Raw genomic sequence first — 20039 nt, 5'->3', positions numbered from 1 at the left:
CCTCTACGTCCTCTTAGCTCAAACCTCCATTGTCTTGGCCTCTCACAGATCACACATCCAACCCAATGCCAAGCCTTATGAACTGCTCCTTTCCCAGGTCCTCTTGGTTTGTTTCAGGCCTTCATCACCGTGTACCTGGCCATTTTGACAGCCTCCTAACTCCAGCCTCTTTCTCCAGTCCCTCTTCCTTTCCATCCAGCCGGTGCTGCACAGCCCACTTCCTACATCACAACAGTCACAACAGCACCTCATTGGAAAGCCTCTAGGGCCTCCCTGGTGTCTCCTGCCTCTTGTGCCAAGGTTCCCATACAGTGTAGGCTTCTTGTCTGCCTTCCTTCTATCTACTTGCCTGTCCCTACCCTCCACTAACTCTGGTAGACAGAATCATGTCCCACAGATATCCATTAATTCCTAAGACTTATTGGACTTAGAAAATTATACCCTAAAGTACGTTGCTTTTGTTGTAGGCAACTGAGTTAGATAGAAATATTATAGGTAGTCAGATAAGGCTGGGCCCATAAAGGAGCCAGTGTGGAAGACAAGGTACCTTGCAACTATGGGAGAGACAGGCACTTCTGCTGTGGGCCAGACCCTCAAGACAGAAGATGAAACAAATGCACCCACATACTTCCCTAAGGATGAACATTGGACTGATATTCTAAACAGGTCTCTATCACCTTGAGAAAGCCAGGAAGAGCCACTAACTCAACCCCCTACAGGAAAAGCCTCTGTTCTGTATTCATGTCCACTTGCTACATGATTTGCTTCCCCATTCGATCCCACTTTAATCAATTTTACCTGATCAATTATGCTCGTAATCTTATTGGATGACCGCAGTTTTGTCCCACTTCATGCCCACCTAGTGAATTCCCATGTTTCTCACCTCACGGTTTTGCTCTATAAAAATCCCTAGAAAAGGCGGGGTCCTTGGCAACCCACTCGGCTCCCCTTCTGTCTGTCTCAGACAGAAGCTTTCTTTCCCTCAATAAATATATTCTGCTCTTAACCTCCGTTGTTCCTAAAATTCATTCTTTGATTTTAAAGAACACGAACTCAGGGTTGGGGATTTAGCTCAGCAGCATAGCGCCTGCCTGGCAAGGGCAAGGTCCTGAGTTTGATTCCTGGTACCAGAAAAAATAAACAAAAAACAAAGAAAACAGGAACTCGTCCCGGTTATCATTCAGGTTGGGGGTTTCTTTCCCCGGTATCACTTTATTATGCTGAACACATGGAATCAGAGGAACTCAGAAGAGGCTGCCTTTGAATCAGTGTCCTCTGCCTTTGCCTTGTTTCTTACCCTCATTCCAGTGCAGGGGATGGAGCAGTGCTTCTTTAAAATCCTATTATCTGACTGAGGGAACTTCTTCCAAAAGAAACACAATTGTCTTAAACCCTTTTCCTAGGAAGAGCATCAAATAACCAGGGAATATTAGACCCCGGAAAGGAGACTGCAAGTTGTCACCATATCCAGGTAGACATTTCCTCTGTTCTCCTAGCTGAGAGGCTTTGTCTTCACCAGAAAAGCACGTTGGGTCAGAGTGTGCTTTACCCCTCACCTTCCTGTAACTTCTTGTTTCCTCCCAAAGTCCAGGAACTTGGCTGTTCTTTGGGCACATTCATGTCCCCTAAACAACGCTAACTACTTCTCTAAATCCTCTTGCCCCACCCTCTCTACTGTATGAGGAAAATACTTAAGCTTCAACAATTTGGCCCTTCTTTGAGTTTCATATTTTATGTGGCTCATGTGCACCTTAAAAATGTAGATGCCTTTTCTCCTATTCATCTTTCTTCATTTTATTTTAGACTTATAGACTTGACCCTTCAGATAGGGAGTGAGAATTTCCCTTCTGTTCTATAAATCCACCAATATGTTCCAGCAGAGATTTTGCAGATGTGATTAAGAAATTCGAGATGGGCCTGCTATCCTGGATAATCCAGGCAGGTGCAGTGGAGCGACAGAGGTCCTGCAGAGACAGCCGAAAGGTCGGAGCAGAGATGTTGCCCTGGGAGGAGAGGCTGGGCGAGGAGGAGCCGCCACCCAGGGACCCAGCAGCTTCTGAGAGATGGACAGGGAAGGAACGCACAGGAGCGGGAAGGGTGAGGCCCTGCTGCCTTGTTTTGTGCTTCCTTCATGGTCATCTGTCCTCAGAGTGACCAGAAACGATACTGTGCTTCACCGGTTTCCTTCATCCTGCCTGCTGCTGAGGTCCCCCAGCTGACCTGGCTCCTCTCGTCTCCCCAGCCTGTGGGCTCTGTCTACCCTGAGGGGCACCTCAGCTGCTGGTGTTGCTTCCCTCAAACCTTGCTGGAAGCAGCTCTGAGGACTTTGTACAGGGCCATTTGATTTTTTTCTTTTAACCTAACCAATTATAATCACCTGGAGGCAGACATCACCCATCCAGTGTGTGCACTGCCTCCGTACGATGTGGGCCCAAGCTTATCAGCTCTACTTCAGTCAGTCAGACTTGGGGTTCAGGGCACAGTCTTTCACACTGCCGAGTCTGCTCAGGATTTCTGGTACCACAACAGGTTTGGGAGGCCCCAAATCAAGCTCACTGCAGATGAACAGCCTATAAACTCTAGCATCTCCAAGACAGGCCTTAGGTTAATAAATCACTGGAATAACACACAGAACTTGCAAAACCACTGTATTTGTGATTACAGTTTTATTATAGTAACAAGATACAAGTCAGAACGAGCTAAAGAAAGAGATCATTGAGTGGAAACGGCTTGAGAAGGACTCCAATGTGAAATTTCCATGTTCTATGAGACATGAGACCCTAAGGAGGTGGACCTATGCCCAGGGACGCACAGCACCGCTGGGGCACCTTGAGTGTTCACTGAGGCCTCACATGTAGATGTGACAGACGGAATCACTCCCTGTGTGGGGCTCCAGCTCCAGCTCCTGTCTCTAATCCCAAAAAGGGTCCTTCTGGCCTGGCCAGCCCTGTCCCCCCAACGGTGGGTGTGGCTAAGCCATCTAAGCGGTGCTCAGGATGAGGATCTCACTGCCAGGAACCATCAAATACAGTCCCAGGAGCACACCATTAATAACAAAGACACTCCTGTTGCTCAGGAAATTCCAAGTGTTTGGGGGTTACCTCCCAGGAACCAGCAACAAAAGCAGCCAAATTCTTTATTACACACACCCTGGTTAAAATTCTTCATTGGCTCCCTTACTTTGGAAATAAAATGTACACTACTTAATAGGGTACTTCAGGGCCTTCATAAGAAGTGGTCCAATAAAAAGTCATCATCAAACCTGTTTCTGAAGACAGGGTTTAAAAATCATTCTTTGGCACATAGTAGACACTCAATTAGTTCTTGCTTTATTAATTATTGACTGATGGGAGGAATGAAGCACAGGTAAAACAAACAAGAAAATAAAAAAATAACATTTGTAAGCTGAAAAGATGAAGAACTTTTCAAAAAAGAAAAAAATAATGGGACTTAGGTCTTTTTACCGTGCTTCTTGGAAATTAAGTATTTCACTGAACAGTTTCTCATCTTGGCTTCTGGATTTAGTAAAGTATAAATATTTTTGTATCCTCATTTCTAGGCCACCACATGCCAACTCTTTCTGTCTTTTCATGAAGTTATTATAGCCAATAGCATGAAGAAATTTCATTATAAAATATTAAAAGGGACATTGATTCTTGGAAGGGATTTTACCCAATATGCTCAGCAGACACAAGTAATTACAACTGTGTACTCGTGAATGCGAAGTGAATTTGATATTTCAGACCCCACCAAGATAGAAGCAGAATAAAAATAATGTATAATAGTACTCTGCAAAAAAGCACTTTTTGGGTGCTACTTCTGTTTTCTTTCTACTACTTCAAAACAGAAATATGTAAGTTTATTATTAGTTTTACCAGAGTCAATTATATTGTTTGATTAGCTTATTTGCTTTACTACAGTCGCTTATATTATTTGATTCTATATCATGATATAGAATAAAAGATGTTACTATGGAATATGTAGGCAGTAAAATATAATATATACCTTTTCACGTGACTTTGGATTTAGAGCAAATTAAGTCAGGAAAAATAGGTCCAGATTTTTCTTCACCTAGAAATAATCCAAGATACTTTGCAAGAGTTCACAAGAGGAAACTATGCCATAGCTGTTATGACATGGGGAGTACAATCTATTCTGTCTTCCTCAGAGTTGAGGGCTTTTTAAAAATTTAAAGTAAATATTTGTCTCTTTAACTGATAGTGTAAAGAAAATAGTTTTTACATTTTAACAAAGAATTTGAGAAATTCTCTTGTAGCTCAGATTTAGCTAGGGTGACCACAAATACACAAATATGAAAAAATTACCACTTCCTATCTTAACACCAGAAGCAGCTAGACAGGGAGCCAGCCTTCTTGGTAGATCTAAATGAAGGAGATGGGAGGAACTCTGCATGTAGTGCACCAGCCCCACTCCCTACACTGCCGCCTCGGAGCCCCACACATCCTTCCAAAACATACAAACCTGATGTCAGAATAACAAAATGTGAACCGATTTGTGCAAACAATTGCAACTACCTTATAATTAAACATCTAGGGAATATATGTGAAATCAATATCTCTATACATACCAGGGATTTAATTACATCCTGGATTAAAAGAAATTTTGACCCAAGATTGAAAACAGATGCTTAACTGCTTCATGGCCTGATGCTTGCTTTGTCAGCAAGTGACACTGGATTCTGTGCCTTCAACAATACTGTCCCCCACCTCATTGTCTTTACTGAATCCACATTACAGAAGAAACACAAAGAACTCCACTGTTAGATTTCTCTTGGGTTTCTCGAATGTTAGGAATCAGTGGGATTAGTAATGTTTGACTGGAAAAAAATTTCTTAAGTATTTACTATCAAGATTTGTTCCTAACCTGGAAGGAAACTGCTGACATTAAATCACGATTGTCACCTCTAGCTCTTCCTACTTGTGAAAATCCAAAGTCTGGCATATAGATTGTGGTTTGTCTTATTTTTCCCTTTATGTTTTTAACATTATATAAATGAATAAATAATGTGAAATGTGGATGTATTAAATATCCCTCCCCAAATTTGGCTAATGAGACATGAGCCAGCTCTCAGAAAACACGGAGATAGATCTGAGTAGAAAAACAATTCTTGCTAGTTTGTTGAATCAGTTGTTACAGAAAACAAGTAAGGTAAATTCCCCTACTCAGTCAGTGAATTAGATCATCCTCATGGGAGGGACATCCTCTGTTTAATTACACAACATCCATGGATGGAGCCCCAGACATGAGGCCAAATGCTGAGGACACAAGGTGAACAAAACAGACATGTCTTGGAGCCTTAGTATGTAGAAGGAAAGACAAATTTTAAACAAATTATTTTAAATAAATAATTGCAATGTTGCAAAATTATGCAAAGAACTACAGAGTATCTGAGAATCATGTAACCAAAGGAGCAAAAGTATGCAAAGCTCTTGGCTTATTTGATGACCTGAGAGAAATCAGCACAGAGAAGAATCCGGTGATGGCTGGAGAGAGAGGCGGGGGCCAAGACTCCAGGACCTGAGGCTGTGGTACGGACTTGAGATTGGAAGCTCTGCACAGCGGGAAGCAATTGACAGTGATGAGATCTGTGATTTGGGAAGCACACTGACAGCAGTGCTCAGGCTGCCAGGGAAGAGCTGACATACTTGTCTCAGGGTGGCCATGACGTGCCTGGGGGGTAACGGAGGGCTCACGAAGTGCCGCTACTGGGTGTGGTGGCAAACGCCTACAGTCTCAGCACATGGAAGGCTGAGGCTGGAGGATCTCAAGTTTGAGGCCAGCCTGGGCTACAGGTGAGAACCTGTCTAGATGAAAGAAAGAAAGAAAGAAAGAAAGAAAGAAAGAAAGAAAGAAAGAAAGAAAGAAAGAAAGAAAGAAAGAAAGAAGAAAGAAAGAAAAAGAAAAAAGAAAACACTCAATGAAGTCACTCTGATTTTACTCAATGAAGAAAGACTCAATGAAGTCACCCTGATTTTTATGCCTCATTTTAAAAGTATGTATGAACCAGGTGTGATGGCTCACCCTGTAATCTCAGCACTCTGGAGGTCTGGAGGCTGAGGAAGGAGAATTGCTGTGAATTCAAGGCCAGACTGGGCTTCATAGTGAGTTCAAGGCCAGGCTGAACTGCATAGCAAGACCCTGTCTCAAAAATAAATAAATAAAAATAAATAAATACTCAAATGTACACATGTGATCAGCTTCATTCATAGCACCAGAATGAGCATAAAAATGATCATATAGTCTTTGTGAAATATCAAATTATATTATAAATCTGTATCAGGTAACAAGACCGATCAATTGTGAACTGTACAGCAGTTGCTTATAAAGTGAAACACTGTCCATAAATTTTTAAAAAACCATTTTTGTGCTGTATCTCTTTTGGGACTTCAATGTAGATGAAGTGAATATCTTTTAAACCAAAACACTGCATGAACTTGCTATAGTACTGCTGCATAATGAACAGTCTCAAGCCATATTCTCCTCTAATGAATAAAGATAGTTGAAGTGATGTATGCTCATGATCTTTACTGTCACCATGGACCGAGAGGGAGTCCGATTAGTGCTGTTTGCACAGGGTCTTATAAAAATACACCCATCAAATGGCACATTGTTGCTGAGCCCAGGGCCACTCATTAATAAAATTCCTACCCAGGATCAAATTCCCTATATAGTTAGAAAAAAATCTCATTAATCTCATTAATTCAGAACCCACTTTGGAACTGGTAATAATTCAGATCTGGTATATATGGTTCTTATTCAGTAGAAAGCTCACAGTTCAAAATAGAAGGCATAATTCAGGATGACTTTTAAAAAATATTGGGACAGTAAACCACTGTGAATTCAACTTTACTCCTTTTGGATCTTTAATTGCTAATATATAGCGTACAAGCATAAACCTGCATTTATTTTAAGTGTAATGTACAGTTGAGCCTTTCCACGAGCTAAACTCTCTCTTCCCTGACTGCTTTTTCCCTCCCTCACATCATTCATCCCCAAACCCAAAGCCCCAGAGTACCTGTGACCACACCAACACGCACAGCACTCACCTGTTCCCACAAAGACCTCTAATGTAGCAAGGCTCGCATCCCAGACCATGTTCATGAGATTTTCTATGTAAAATAGGTTTGACTAAAATTTGCAAAGCCACATTAAAAAGTAGAACCACACATCCATTCAAAAAAATCCCCTGACATTTGCTTTTTCTTCATTTTAAATAAACATTTTACTTGGTAAATACTTTATTTTTCAGCATAAATCCCTTGGAGGCAGGAAATGTTTATTGCTTGACAAATAATATAATGTAAAACATTTCAAGGCCAATGCAGTTGATCTGAATGCCTAACGATTTTGCTCCTGCCAAGAACATAGCCAATTAAATTTAGGAAAAGAAAGGTCTATGTTAAAGAGGGTGCTGAAAACTTTATTTTCTTGGTCACATCTTTGTAAAGACACCACCAACATTAAGGTAAGAGAAAGGGGCTCTATAAAGTATACATTTTGGTCAGAAAAAGCACAGATTTCTCATATATTTTTGTGCTCCACAAAAAACATTTTAAAGTCATTCACAGTTATCAGGTGGGTGGTTTGTGTACATATCAAGTTTTCTTGCTTGTATTCATTAAATGGTAAGAAGCAAAGTAATTACCTGAGGGAGTCCCATGCTCAAGTAAATCTCACTTATGTCTGACTTAGGTTTAAGGAACTGTAATTCAAGTACCCACTTACCAGTACTTGTGTTGTTGTTGTTTTCAGTTCTGGGGATCAAACCCAGGGTCTTGCACATGCTAGGCAGTGCTCTACTACTGAGCTATAACCTCAGTTCTAATACTGTCCTGGTTTTTATAGTTAACTCTTATATGGTAGATGGGGCACAGGATTAATCCAGGGAAATATTCCTTTCTTATATTCTGCATCATCTTGACTGAAACCTTGAAATTGCTTCTTTTATTGAGTCCCACAAAATTAGTATTGTGTTCAAAGATGAATATGGAGCCTGAAGTACACTGTTGTACCACTAGCGTGCACACGTACCAGATGAACCCTGAACAGGAAGATATGGTTTGTACTTGTGATCTGTCTCCAAGTAGGTTGCAGGTGAAATTCCCTGGGAGTCCTCTGTGATAGACAAGGTAGAAGCAGGAGCTATGTGACAGTTAATCTTGATTATTAGTACAACTGGCTTAAGAGATGTACATGTTTGGGTGTGTCTGGATGGGTCATGAGGCTGTGGCCCTGGGAGCTGTATCTGGTCCCTGGCCCCTGCTTGGTTCCTTCTCCTGCTCTTTGCTTCCCAGATGCCATGAGTTGAGTTGCGTTCTTCCACCCTCCCTTCTACCTCTGCCTTGTAGAGACAGCCAGTTTCAGCTCAGAGGATGGAAACCGTGAGCCAAAAAAAATCAACCTCTCTTTTAAGTTGAGGGTGTCAGGTATTTTGTCCAAGCCATGAAAAGCTGACCAATACAAGGAATACGGGAAGACTCGGAGAAACCAGATCCCCTGTGCCTGGTCCTTAATGGGAGAAAATTTCCATTCTCCAAAACATTTCACCCTCCACTCTATGTGGTTAACAACAAGGATGGGGGTTGTGATGTTTCCCTGGAAGTCAGTGAAAGTCAGGCCCGTGAAGTCTTGATATCAAAGGTCAGACCCAGCACTGTGGAGATCTGTCCTTTTTCATCTTAAAATTTGGGATCGAGCTATTTAAGTAAACTGCAATATAGTCTTTGATACTTATGTTTATCAGACTTACTGCTTCTAAGGAAACTGCTCTGTTCTATACTGGGATCCAAATCCTTATATAATCCTAGGCAAATTCCTAAACTTCTTTGTGTGTCTTCTGTACAAAGGGGACATACGGAAAGCCTAAGATTACTGAAGGAAGAGATACTACCTCTTGTACTTCATCAGTTTCAAAATGCACATTTTCATCCACAGTTTAATACCCCTGGAATCAAGTTACCTTTAATGATTGCTCTCTGGCAGACTGGGGTGGAATGGTGAGGTGGTCGTTATCGCCTGCCTGTTTGCAGACTTGGTTCTTCTTCCTGGGTTTGTAACTGAACAACTGTAACCTGTCTGTGTTTGAGTCAGGAAACTAGTTAAAGACAACCTGAGGCAGAACGAGTCTTGGCTGTTGTGTAAAAGCCTGCTTTGGGCACTTTTTAATAAGACGATATTCCAGAATCAAAACTTATATAATTAAACTTGGAAGAAAGTGAAAAATGGTGGTGCATTCTCTTAAGAATGGCCACATCTTCCAAAAACTGCTGCCCAGTACTCTTGATGGCCCCAGGACGCTGCTGTCTCGAAAAACATAAATGTAACACAGCAGAACCAGACTCAAGGAGGCAAAGTTTAGGAACCCTACTACATTTATTTTGCTTATATTTCCTTCTAAGCAGTGCATAAGAGTAGTACAGTATATGATAAAACTCTGTATATTAACCAGTATTAAAAAGACATTTCAATAAATATAAACTGTGATGGGAAAGCATGATGTCATAGATTAAGTAGCAGTATTTTAAAATTTCAAAGTAATCCATAAAATGAAAGCACATCATCCAACTGACATCTTAGATTTGAGGACATGTGCTATTTTGATTATTTCTACCTAAGGAGGTGTTCTTTGGTTTTATTTTGGGTTTTTTGGTACCAGGAATCAAACTCACGACCTTACGCTTGCCAGACAGGTGCTATACCGCTGAGCTATAATCCTGGCCCCCCCTTGAGTTTTGTTTACTCATAACTTTTACTTCCTCACGTATTTCACTACCTTTTTAAAAAATAGCACAAATACCTGTATTTACTAACCAAAGGGATGATCCCAGTTAAACCAACACTTGGATGTAGAATGTTGGTGATACAGAATATTTAACTGTGATTTAAAAGAAGAAAAGCAGCAGTACTGTGATTTGCTCACTGAACTGACTGTATTCTTTCTTGCAGCTAATTCTCATAAAAAGTAATGATGGAAATTGTACCCGGATTTTCCATAGACCCCCTAGAACAGGTGTCATTGCCTATGGCTCAGTCTACCACTAAGTTCGCTTCTTTCAGTTTTCTTGTTATTGTGGTTCCTTCCCGTCCCACTCTGGATGTTGACCCCATGAACCAGCTGTAAAGTTGCAGACAATCTGTTTTTCAGCCATCAGCTATAGTTTCTTCAAACTTCTCTCCTGGGCTACAAGAAAGCTGTCATTTTCAAAGCGTTCTCAGCGTTTATGGTGAAGCTTTTGCTGTCATACGTGATGACGCAGTCTGGTCTGGCCACTGCACCCATTTTTCACAGGGTTACTGTCATTCCTGCTTCCTTTCTATGTTCATCAAAGCCTTTGCTCTCCACTGGGCACCATCTTCCAGCCCACAGCTGAGTGCTGGCCACAGGTGGGCAAGCAGGGTTCCATGTGGGAAACCTGCTGTGCTTCTTAGCAACCTTCTCTTCCTGGCTTTGGAGGTTCTATTTCATAAAATAACTGCTGATTCTCTCCATAACTTCCAGACTAGACCAGCTCATTCTTCTTCTAACCAGTCTTTACCCTTAATCCAATCAACCATGGAGGTAGAGTTATGTGGTACAGAATGTGACTGCCTCAGGCTTGCCGAGGAATTTATTTTCATCTTTGTTACCCTAGCACTTAGTACAGTATCACACGCAGTACCAGTACATGTTTTTCAAGTGGATGTCTCAACCCAAATGTGCTTGCGAGAGAGCAAAGTCTGTGAGTCACTTACCGCATGTGGTTTGACAGTGAATTGTAGTTTGTAAATTTTTTTAAAATCATAATAGCATTTGTAACTTACTTGGTATATAGACATTTGATATCTATTTTCTTTTTTAGGTCTTTTTCTTTTTTTTTACTATTTTCTTTTTTGGTACCAGGAATCAAACTTGGGGCCTTATGCTTGCCAGGCAGGCACTGCGCTTCTGAGCTATATCCCCAGCCCTTGCTATTTATTTTCTACAAATGTAGTATTTTAATTTTTCATGGATTAAGATTTTCTGGCACTTAAATATTCTCCCACTTTGGGGAATTTTTCAGTATTCATTTTGACGCCTGAATTAAGAGCAGAATAACATATTCAACATTCTATTCCTTAAGTTGGCCAGATATAGCTAGAAATATTAGTGATCGCTTATGATCACATATCTCCCTGAAAACATTTTTCTGTCGCCTCCTTTTTCTTTTGTAATTGAACAGAAGAGATGAACAATATTATATATATATATATATATATATATATATATATATATATATATAGAGAGAGAGAGAGAGAGAGAGAGAGAGAGAGAGAGAGAGAGTATTGGGGATTGCAAGACAGCACTGAGATATATCCCCATCCCCAGCCTGTTAAAATTCTTTTTATTTTCAGGTAAGGTCTTACTAATTTGCCTGGGCTGACCTTGAACTTTTGATTTCCCTGCCTTGGCCTCTGGAGTAGCTGGGATTACAGGTGCATGCCTCCCATATTCAGCTCCTGTAACACTTTGGTGAATATAGATTTACCTTTTTACTGAGAAGATCCAAATCACTGAGTAAATTCTGTAAACTTTGTGTTTAAGTCTCTATATGTGATTGTTTTCTTCCCAAAGTCAGTGTGCTTGGTATGACGGACAGAATTAAGTATACTTTACCATTCTTCAAAGTTTTGTTAGAACCTGCGGACAAGACCTCAATCTTTTGTCATTGCACCATTTAAAGAAGGGACATGCAATGAGTGCTCACAGTTCTGTTAGATCCAACCTTCCCCTCCTTCTCCACTGCCACAGCCAGCGGGCTCAGGTCCTCCCTGCCTCCCATTTGGACTGTGATCCTCATCTAAGTGGCTCGCAAACACCAGCGTCTTCTTGCTGCAATCGCATGGCCACTGAGTCTTGGTGGAAAGGACTTTTTCATAGAATAACTCCTTCGCACCAAACCTTCCTTATTCTTGGAATCAAGGCCCAAACCTCACTGTGGCATCAGAGTTCCTCTGTAATTTGTCTTTAGCATAGTTATCCAATATTAACAGTTATGATTTTACAAAAGAAACCTTTTCCAACCATGATCATGTGACTTGTGCCTATTTCTGCCTTCTCTAAGTATCATTTCCCACATGTAGATTCTTTTTCCCCCTCTGTTACTATTCTACAAATCCTAGTTATTCTAGAATAAGGCTCAAGTTCAGCTTTCTATAGTAACTAATACCTTACATTTAATAGCAATATATCATTTATACTATGTGCTCACAGAAATAAATATTTCTCTCCACTGATAATGTTCTCACAGCAGCCTTTTAGCATTTAACCTTGAAGGTCTTTAACACTGTGAACAAAACTTCTTATGATTTTAAAACAAAATCTAGTGTTTTATCATGGGCTCCAGAGCTCTAACGGGACAGCATTTGCTTCCTTTTAACTGCCTCCTTAACAACTTTCCCTTCCACTAGCTCCACGTAGTATGTGCCAAGGCCTTGGCGGTTCCCATTTCTTCAGCTGGATTATTTTCCCCCAGACTTTTGTATTGCTCACTTTCTCCCTTCCTCATCGCTCTGTCCAGATCTTCCTCAAAGAAACTCTTCTGGACCCGGCTGCCTAAGTAGCTTCTCAGCCTCTCATTATCCAAACCCTTTTTCACTTTTCTCATGATAGTACTTAACATCACTTGCTATCGTTACAAAACATGAATTTGTTTATTGTCGGCCTCTTCTTCCTGCATGTAAGTTTAGGAAGGAGCGATGGCAGGGGACTGTCTTGTTCACGGTGTGTTCGCATCACCTGGCCCGATGTAGCTGGTGAATATGTGTGACACGTGGGCTGGGCATGTAGCTCTGCAGCAGAATGAACGCTTAGATGTGCACAGCACAGGATTTGTACCAGGGAAAAGTAAAAGAAGAATCCACACAACAAATACATCTTTGAGTTATTGAAAGAATGAATAAGACTTCTTGAAGTAAGCTTGAGTTACAGTGGATCTACTTGATGGAAGCTCTTTCGGGATTTGCCAAAGTAATGTGGTCAGTGAAAGGAAAAACATAAAGTAAAAGGCATTCCTGTTACTCCAAGCTGCCTACGTTTCCCCTGTACTTCACCTCCGCCTTTGCATCATAATCTAGATGACTGACAGTCTCATCTCATATGTGAAAAATGTAAATCCAAAGATGAAACAGATCCTTAAGCAAAAAGGACATCGAAACGGATGCATCCTTATTTATTTATTTATTTTTTTTGTGTGTTTTTGAGACAGGGTCTTACTATGCAGTTCAGGCTGACCTTGAGCTCACTTTGTAGCCCAGGCTGGTCTTGAACTCACAGTGATCCTCCTGCCTCAGCCTCCCGAGCGCTGGGATTGCAGGCGTGTGCCACTATGCCCAGCATTTTGCATCCCACTTTAAATTGTGTCCTTTGAAGTACAACTTTAAGAGGGTATTGCATTTACTTCAGAGAGACTGCCACTAATAAAAATATTTTTAAAACTCTTGGTTTGGAAAGGTTTTCTGTCCATTTATTAGTAAGCAAAACAAAAAGTTTGTTATTTCTCATTTTTATGCTGACATGTTCCAAACTTATTCAGCCTGGGGGTTCATCTTAATATACATGGTTGCTGTTGACTTGCGGGTTACCAAGACCTAGTCCATCTTCAAAAAGGATGTATTTTCTAATATTTAGATTATATACAATATTCCATATTTAGATATACAATAATATCTTACAAAAGCATATGATATCAACCCAGATGATATTTAACAATAAAGGATTTTAAAAGGGTGGCTTGTGTACTTGTGGCATTATTGGAATTGTACAGTTTTCCTGCGTAATTACGGTGAGTGGGAAGACATTATTATGTATGTTAGTTCTCATCGATTAGTTAAAAGTCAACATTACTACTTTATTATCTTCTCTATCAATATGATAACTTTCTGTGAGTACAGTGTTTTATGTCTTTAAATCACTCAAAAAGCAGTCAATGCATAAATTGAAATTTGGAAACTTTATTGAAAACTAACATTCCAAATTCTATGGCAGTATTGTAACGCAAAAAGAAAGGAATGTAAGACCCTAACCAATGTGAATATCCAATTTTTAGACTTAAAGCAGTTTTTCCTTTTGATTGAAATTTGAAATGACTCATTTTCAACAATAGGTGGCGCTTCACGGGTTTTTTGGTTGCAAGGCACTGGCTGTATGAAATATCACTTCCTTCAATTTTAAAAATTAATAAAAAACATTAAGAGTGATAATATTATATATTTTGGTAACTAGTGGAAAATGTAACCATTACTAAACCTGTCCTTTAGGGAGGATCACAATTAACATTCCAAGATTATAAGAAAGAGAGCAATACATATATTCTTTGAAAATATGTAGAAGGATATGTCTTTTACCTTTATATTTATTTTCAAATTTTAAAATGTTATTCAATCACTTTAAAAATACTTATTTGAAAAAAGTAATAAAAATAAAAATACTTATTTGAGTTTTTTACTTTTAATCATAAAGAACTTACAATTTTTTTTTTTTTTTTTTTTTGGTTTTTCTCTGGTACCCTGAACTCACGACCTTGTGCTTGCCAGGCAGGCGCTTTTGCCGCTGAGCTGAATCCCCAGCCCCACTTACAAATTTTTTAGAAGAAGTTTTTAATATTTGTAATGATCTGTCTTTAACAGGAAGTAAAATGTTGTTTAAAAATTCCACATAAATGTTAAGGTGATCAGAACTAATTATGTTACTTAATCTGAAGTTATTAGTAGACAGCTGCTCCAGAATCCCAGGTAAAACACAAGTGTGCATACACACATGCACACACACATACACATGTGTGCACATACGGCGCGACAGTTATTTATATCTATGCATTTTCAGTTTTAGAAAATCAAAAATGAAACCAAATTAACTTGAAACATCTATAAGACACAAATATTCATTATTTACGGGTGTAGCTCGAGGAAAGAGGAAATGTTAAACATTTCTTCATCATATGGTATGTCTGAGGCAATGATATATAGCTCCTTAAAGCTTATAAAGCACTTATATATACTTAAGTGTTTTAGTAATGCTAGGATTTAGGAAGGTAAAGTATTCTGGTTGATGGGGAAGGAAGCGCAGAGCAATTAAGTGAGGGTCACTTAGCTAGAAAGTGGCCAAGTTTGAACTTCATATTATCTGCTCCTACATTTGGTACTTTTTCACAACTTGTTCTTTCTACCTGTTACACTGGACATGGGGTGGCGTGGATGCATACGGCATTAGCTACATTGTAAACCAAGAAATAGAAAGATGATATAGGTAAAATTCAGATTTGTCAATACATATATGTGATCAATTGTTATAGGCCGTTTGAAGTATTTTTATAAATTATTTTAAATGCTCCAAGAAAATTACTAATTAAGGAAAACTCTATAAATGCTTTTTTAAAAAATGTAATTTCTTTTGGTAAGTTTTTTGTGTTATCTTTTTTCAATAGTAAGCAATCGTAAGGAACGGCGTGCCTATAATTGTTTTATTGATTCACTATTTTGTCACATAGAAAGGATAAACTACATTTTGGTGTAGATTACTTCAGTAGACAACAAAGATTAGCATGAGCAAGCCTCAAGAGAGGTGTTAAGTTTTTGTTTTAATGAAAATACGATTTTATTTTCTTGCTGTTCTATCTCTGAGAGGCAGTTACAGGTTAAATCAACTCTGATTATGTGTTCATCTCTGATGATGAAGATAGCAGCAAGTAGTTATGGAAATGAGAGATTAATAATTTTTGTTGACCAGAATTAAAGATACCAGGTGATCATTATGAGGACATTCCGTTCCACATTTCAAAAGTCAAATCAGCAGAAAAGATAGCCAATGTTATTTTCTTATGAAAATGAAGAACAAGTCAAGGCTCACTCGGATGGGAGCATGCAACATCACTGGAGGAGGAAGGAGGACAGGGTTTATTATGCAATTGGCTAGATAAGAAATGAGGACTGTTTTGTACTAAGGCAAAGATGTTTCCTTAAACAAACCTTCCTTGTGGGTTTAATTAGTACAATCGTTTTTGTATAGTGGGGATGAGGTTTATCTGAACCCTTGTCACTTCCTAAAGGAACATGGCACATGGGGAACGAAGGGCGCCGACTGGGATCCCTTCCGTGCGCATTTTTCTTACAGCTGCAGAAACTACAACCCTTTCAGTGCCGTATACTCAGTGTACCGCTTGACTCGCCCACTTCCAGCATTTGAAACCAGTACAGAACACGAGTATTTTAAATAAGTCAGAGGATGAGGATTACGCTTATGAAAATGAGGAGAATGTTTATGGAAAATTTACGGAATAGGTTAGTCTATTTCTGTCAACTACAAAGATTGTTTACAAAAGGAAACTGAAAATAACATGGCCTATCCTTGCCAGCTTTTCTTGGGAAGTGGAGTAATATAGTGACTATTGCCCTAAAAGGAAAGTAAAGAGAACTTAGTTTCCATTACTAGTTCTTCATTGATTTATTAGATTCTTATATACTAACTCATCAACTTCTGTGATTTTGTGTTTGTTTCTCAATAAGATAAAAGGTTATAATTGAATAATAATATAATTATGTTAGCAATAATATCATTTATCATGACCACAAAAAATTAGGAGAATTAATAAAGCATTATTTTTCAAAAGCTTGGAACACATGGTGGTTCTGCTGTTTTTATTTTGGCAAATCAAGCAAATAAATGAGTAAAGTCAAGTCTTTTATTACTCTACTGTTTGAATTTTTGAATAATTTTTGTTAATCACTGGCAGTCGTGAGGATTAACCAGGTCTTTTTCCTCCCACTTTATTCTTTTTCAAAAATCAAATCAGCAGAAGACATAGCTAATCTTGTTTACACATGAGAAAGAAGAACAAGACAGGGTTTACTTTCCACTCCACGTTATTTAAACATATCTTACTACAGTAAACTAGAAATTATAAGATTTTCCCATCGATATTTACATTGTTTTTTCTTTCAGAAAAGCCTCATACTCCAGTTACCACTTCTGGCCAAGATATCCTATAATTAAACTTACCGAATAAAGAATAATGTCTATTTTCAGCTAAAAACTTAGAATTGCTACGAAGTTTTATAGTTGTGGGAAACCAAAAGGAGAAGTAGGTTTCATTAAATGTCTCCTAGCTACAAAGTGAAAAGCTATTCTTACATTTACTCCTAATTTAATATTTAGAGGAAGACATATTGATGCGTTTTATTGCTAAATGATATCAAGTTTCATTGATACATTCTGTATGTCATAATATTTTATTTCTAAGTAAACATGACTCATGATGATAGTTTTAGATAAAATCTTATGGATTTTATTGTTATAATTGTAAAATAACATCATGAGAGTTATGCTAATACACCTCTGATTCAAGTTCAGCACTCTGGACTTTATTTGCAACAGAAAACTTCCAAGTATGTGTTTGTGAGATTTATCGGATAAGCATGTTCAGTGCCCCCTCTCCTGGTTTTATCATATTGGTGAACTGACCTCTTCTCCTAAAATTGTGCAGACTGCTGAGAAAAAAACTTGGAAGAACCAAAGAAGACACTCTGGTGTGATAACTCTGATTTGAGTATTCCAAATCCATTCACAAAAAAACCATCCGCCATTGGTACAATTTCATTGTATCTCCAAATCTAATGAGATCTATGAAAATATATAAGATAAATGAATTATTTTAAAACAAAGAATTTTAATGCAATTTAGAGCATCATAAATTCAATGTTATATTTTAAAGTAGATTCTTTTCATACATTTTCTGTTAAGGGTGAATATGGGGCTTCATGGCATCATTCTTTTCTTCGGTATTATCTGGTGATGCTCTCTCTTCTTGATGTTCTTAGCGGTGCCTTGGATTTCTTAGAAGCAATTTCGAACACAAATTTTTAAGTGTGCAAGCATTTGAAAGTCCAGTATGGGGCAAAAAAAAAAAAAAAGTTTCTACAGAATCACTTGCTATTGTAAAGATTTCTTTAAAAATTACTTTCAACTAAAAATTTCCCTATTCAAATATATATATATATATATACATATATATATATGATTTAGATTCTAGATTTTTGTGTGTGTGGTTAAAGAGTTTATGCTGTTCCTGATATGCACTACCGGGAAAACCATTTCCTTTCTACTAACTATATGCTTTTAGTCTTTAAGTATCTGTTAAAAGTCTCTGTGGAGCCCTACATTTCACATATAGCTATCTTTAGTGCAGCATGAAATATATGATTTTTGTATTAAATGTGAAAAATCCTACAGTTTGTAAAGAATCAGAAAGCAAATTTCCTACTTATTAGGGTTTTTATCCACTGATACATCATACCAAGAATTATAAAACTTCTTGGTAATTATTTCCATTTTAATTAATTGCCTTTTAGCCGATTAAAAAAAACTTGTTCTTCCTTTGGAAAATTATACAACTATATAACAAAACAGAAAGAATTTTTTTCATGTAACTGATATTTGGGAAATTATATTACAATCCAAGATAGAGCCATTATCTAAAAACTCAGAGTAGGCAATTTCACCTTTATGCTGTATCATATCCTTACATTTGCAAAAAGGAATGCCACTTTTGGATATTTTAGATCTCACGTAGTCTAAAGCTTGTTTCAGATAACTGTACTGTTTCAAGTTTTAAATGATCAATACACACGTTCCCTCTAGTTGATCAGAAGTGATGGTTTGGCATACAATTTTTTCATCTCTTATTCTTCAGAATTATTTTCTAATTCAAGGTTGAAGTCCACCAATTCCTTTAAATAGGAGATCGATAACTAAATTCGAATGTATTTTTCATGATAATTGCAATTTGCAGGATTTTTAGAGGCAATCCCTAATTTTTAGAGGCTGTATACAGGGTAACATTTCCAAGTTGGTACACGTAAACGAAAAAGCAAAGACCATTTGAGGAAATCCTGTTCCAGGTTTTCGGGCGGCCCGGGTGATTGACACATGATATCACTGGAGGCGTGTCCTGCAGCGGAGGTGGAGGTGGCGGCAGGAGCTGAAATTCTGCGGAACGGGAGTGGGATCGCTCTGTAAGACACGCAGTGGTTTGCAGAGTAATAGCGGCAGACACAGCTCCATGCCCTGGATAAGGAGCAGCTGCAGTGGCTGTACATGTGCCTGAAAAGCAATTTCCAATCTTTGCATTAGGTAAGAACCGTTTCCTTCCTTCCCTTCCGTAGACATTTTAGGAAAGATAAGGTGAGAAATGTTTGCTTTTGCACGGAACCGAAGATTTCTTTGAACTCGCTCTAGAGCTGTTACTGGTCGCATTTCAAAACACCAGCAGCATTCCCATAGCTAAATGCTCTTAAAGTAAATTCTACCGCTTTAAAAAAAAAACAACACAAAAAAAACACAGAATCCCTTTCACTTTTTCCCCTTATCCGAACACTAACAAGTTTTAAAGAGTCTGTAAACGATCGGATGTGTGAAACACAGGGCCGTTTATGCCGAAGAGGGGCCGGCTCGGCATGTGTACCAAATGCGTGTTTGTTTAGGCATTGTTGGCGACCGAATCCCTAGCGAAGTAATGGTTTAAAACCTGAATTTCTCGTCTCTGCGTATTGATTTCCAATGCGCAGAGGCGTTGCTTGGATGTTGAGCTCCTCTGCATTCCAAGGGGCCAAAGCACTTGGGCAAAAACGTGCAGGACTGCATGTTACTGGGTCCGCCGGTGACACGCCACTGTGCGCGGCCTGTCAATCACCAGGAGCAGCAACAGGCAGCACATGGCAGCGGCTGCGGGCTCTGCGGGCTGCGGGGCGTCGGAGCGCCGCAGAGCAAGGAAATATCGTGTGTTCTTATCTCTCTGATCGTCCGTAGCAGGCGCCTTGGCCGCGGAACCGCGGGGTCGGAGCACTGGGAGTGCGCGCTGCCCGGGAGAGGCTGACCTGCAGGACCGGAGCTCTCGGAACGCCGCGTCCCGGCGCCCAGCGTGCGCGGTCTGGAAAGCGCCCGGCCTGAGCGGGGACCTGGGACGACGACGCCCGCCGCCCCTCTCCGGGAAGGACCCCAACCTCGCCTC

Source organism: Chinchilla lanigera, unplaced genomic scaffold, assembly GCF_000276665.1.
Source record: "Chinchilla lanigera isolate Chin_1 unplaced genomic scaffold, ChiLan1.0 scaffold00027, whole genome shotgun sequence".
Taxonomy (NCBI): Eukaryota; Metazoa; Chordata; class Mammalia; order Rodentia; family Chinchillidae; genus Chinchilla; species Chinchilla lanigera.
The sequence above is the reverse complement of the archived record's forward strand: the minus strand, read 5'-3'. Positions refer to the sequence as shown.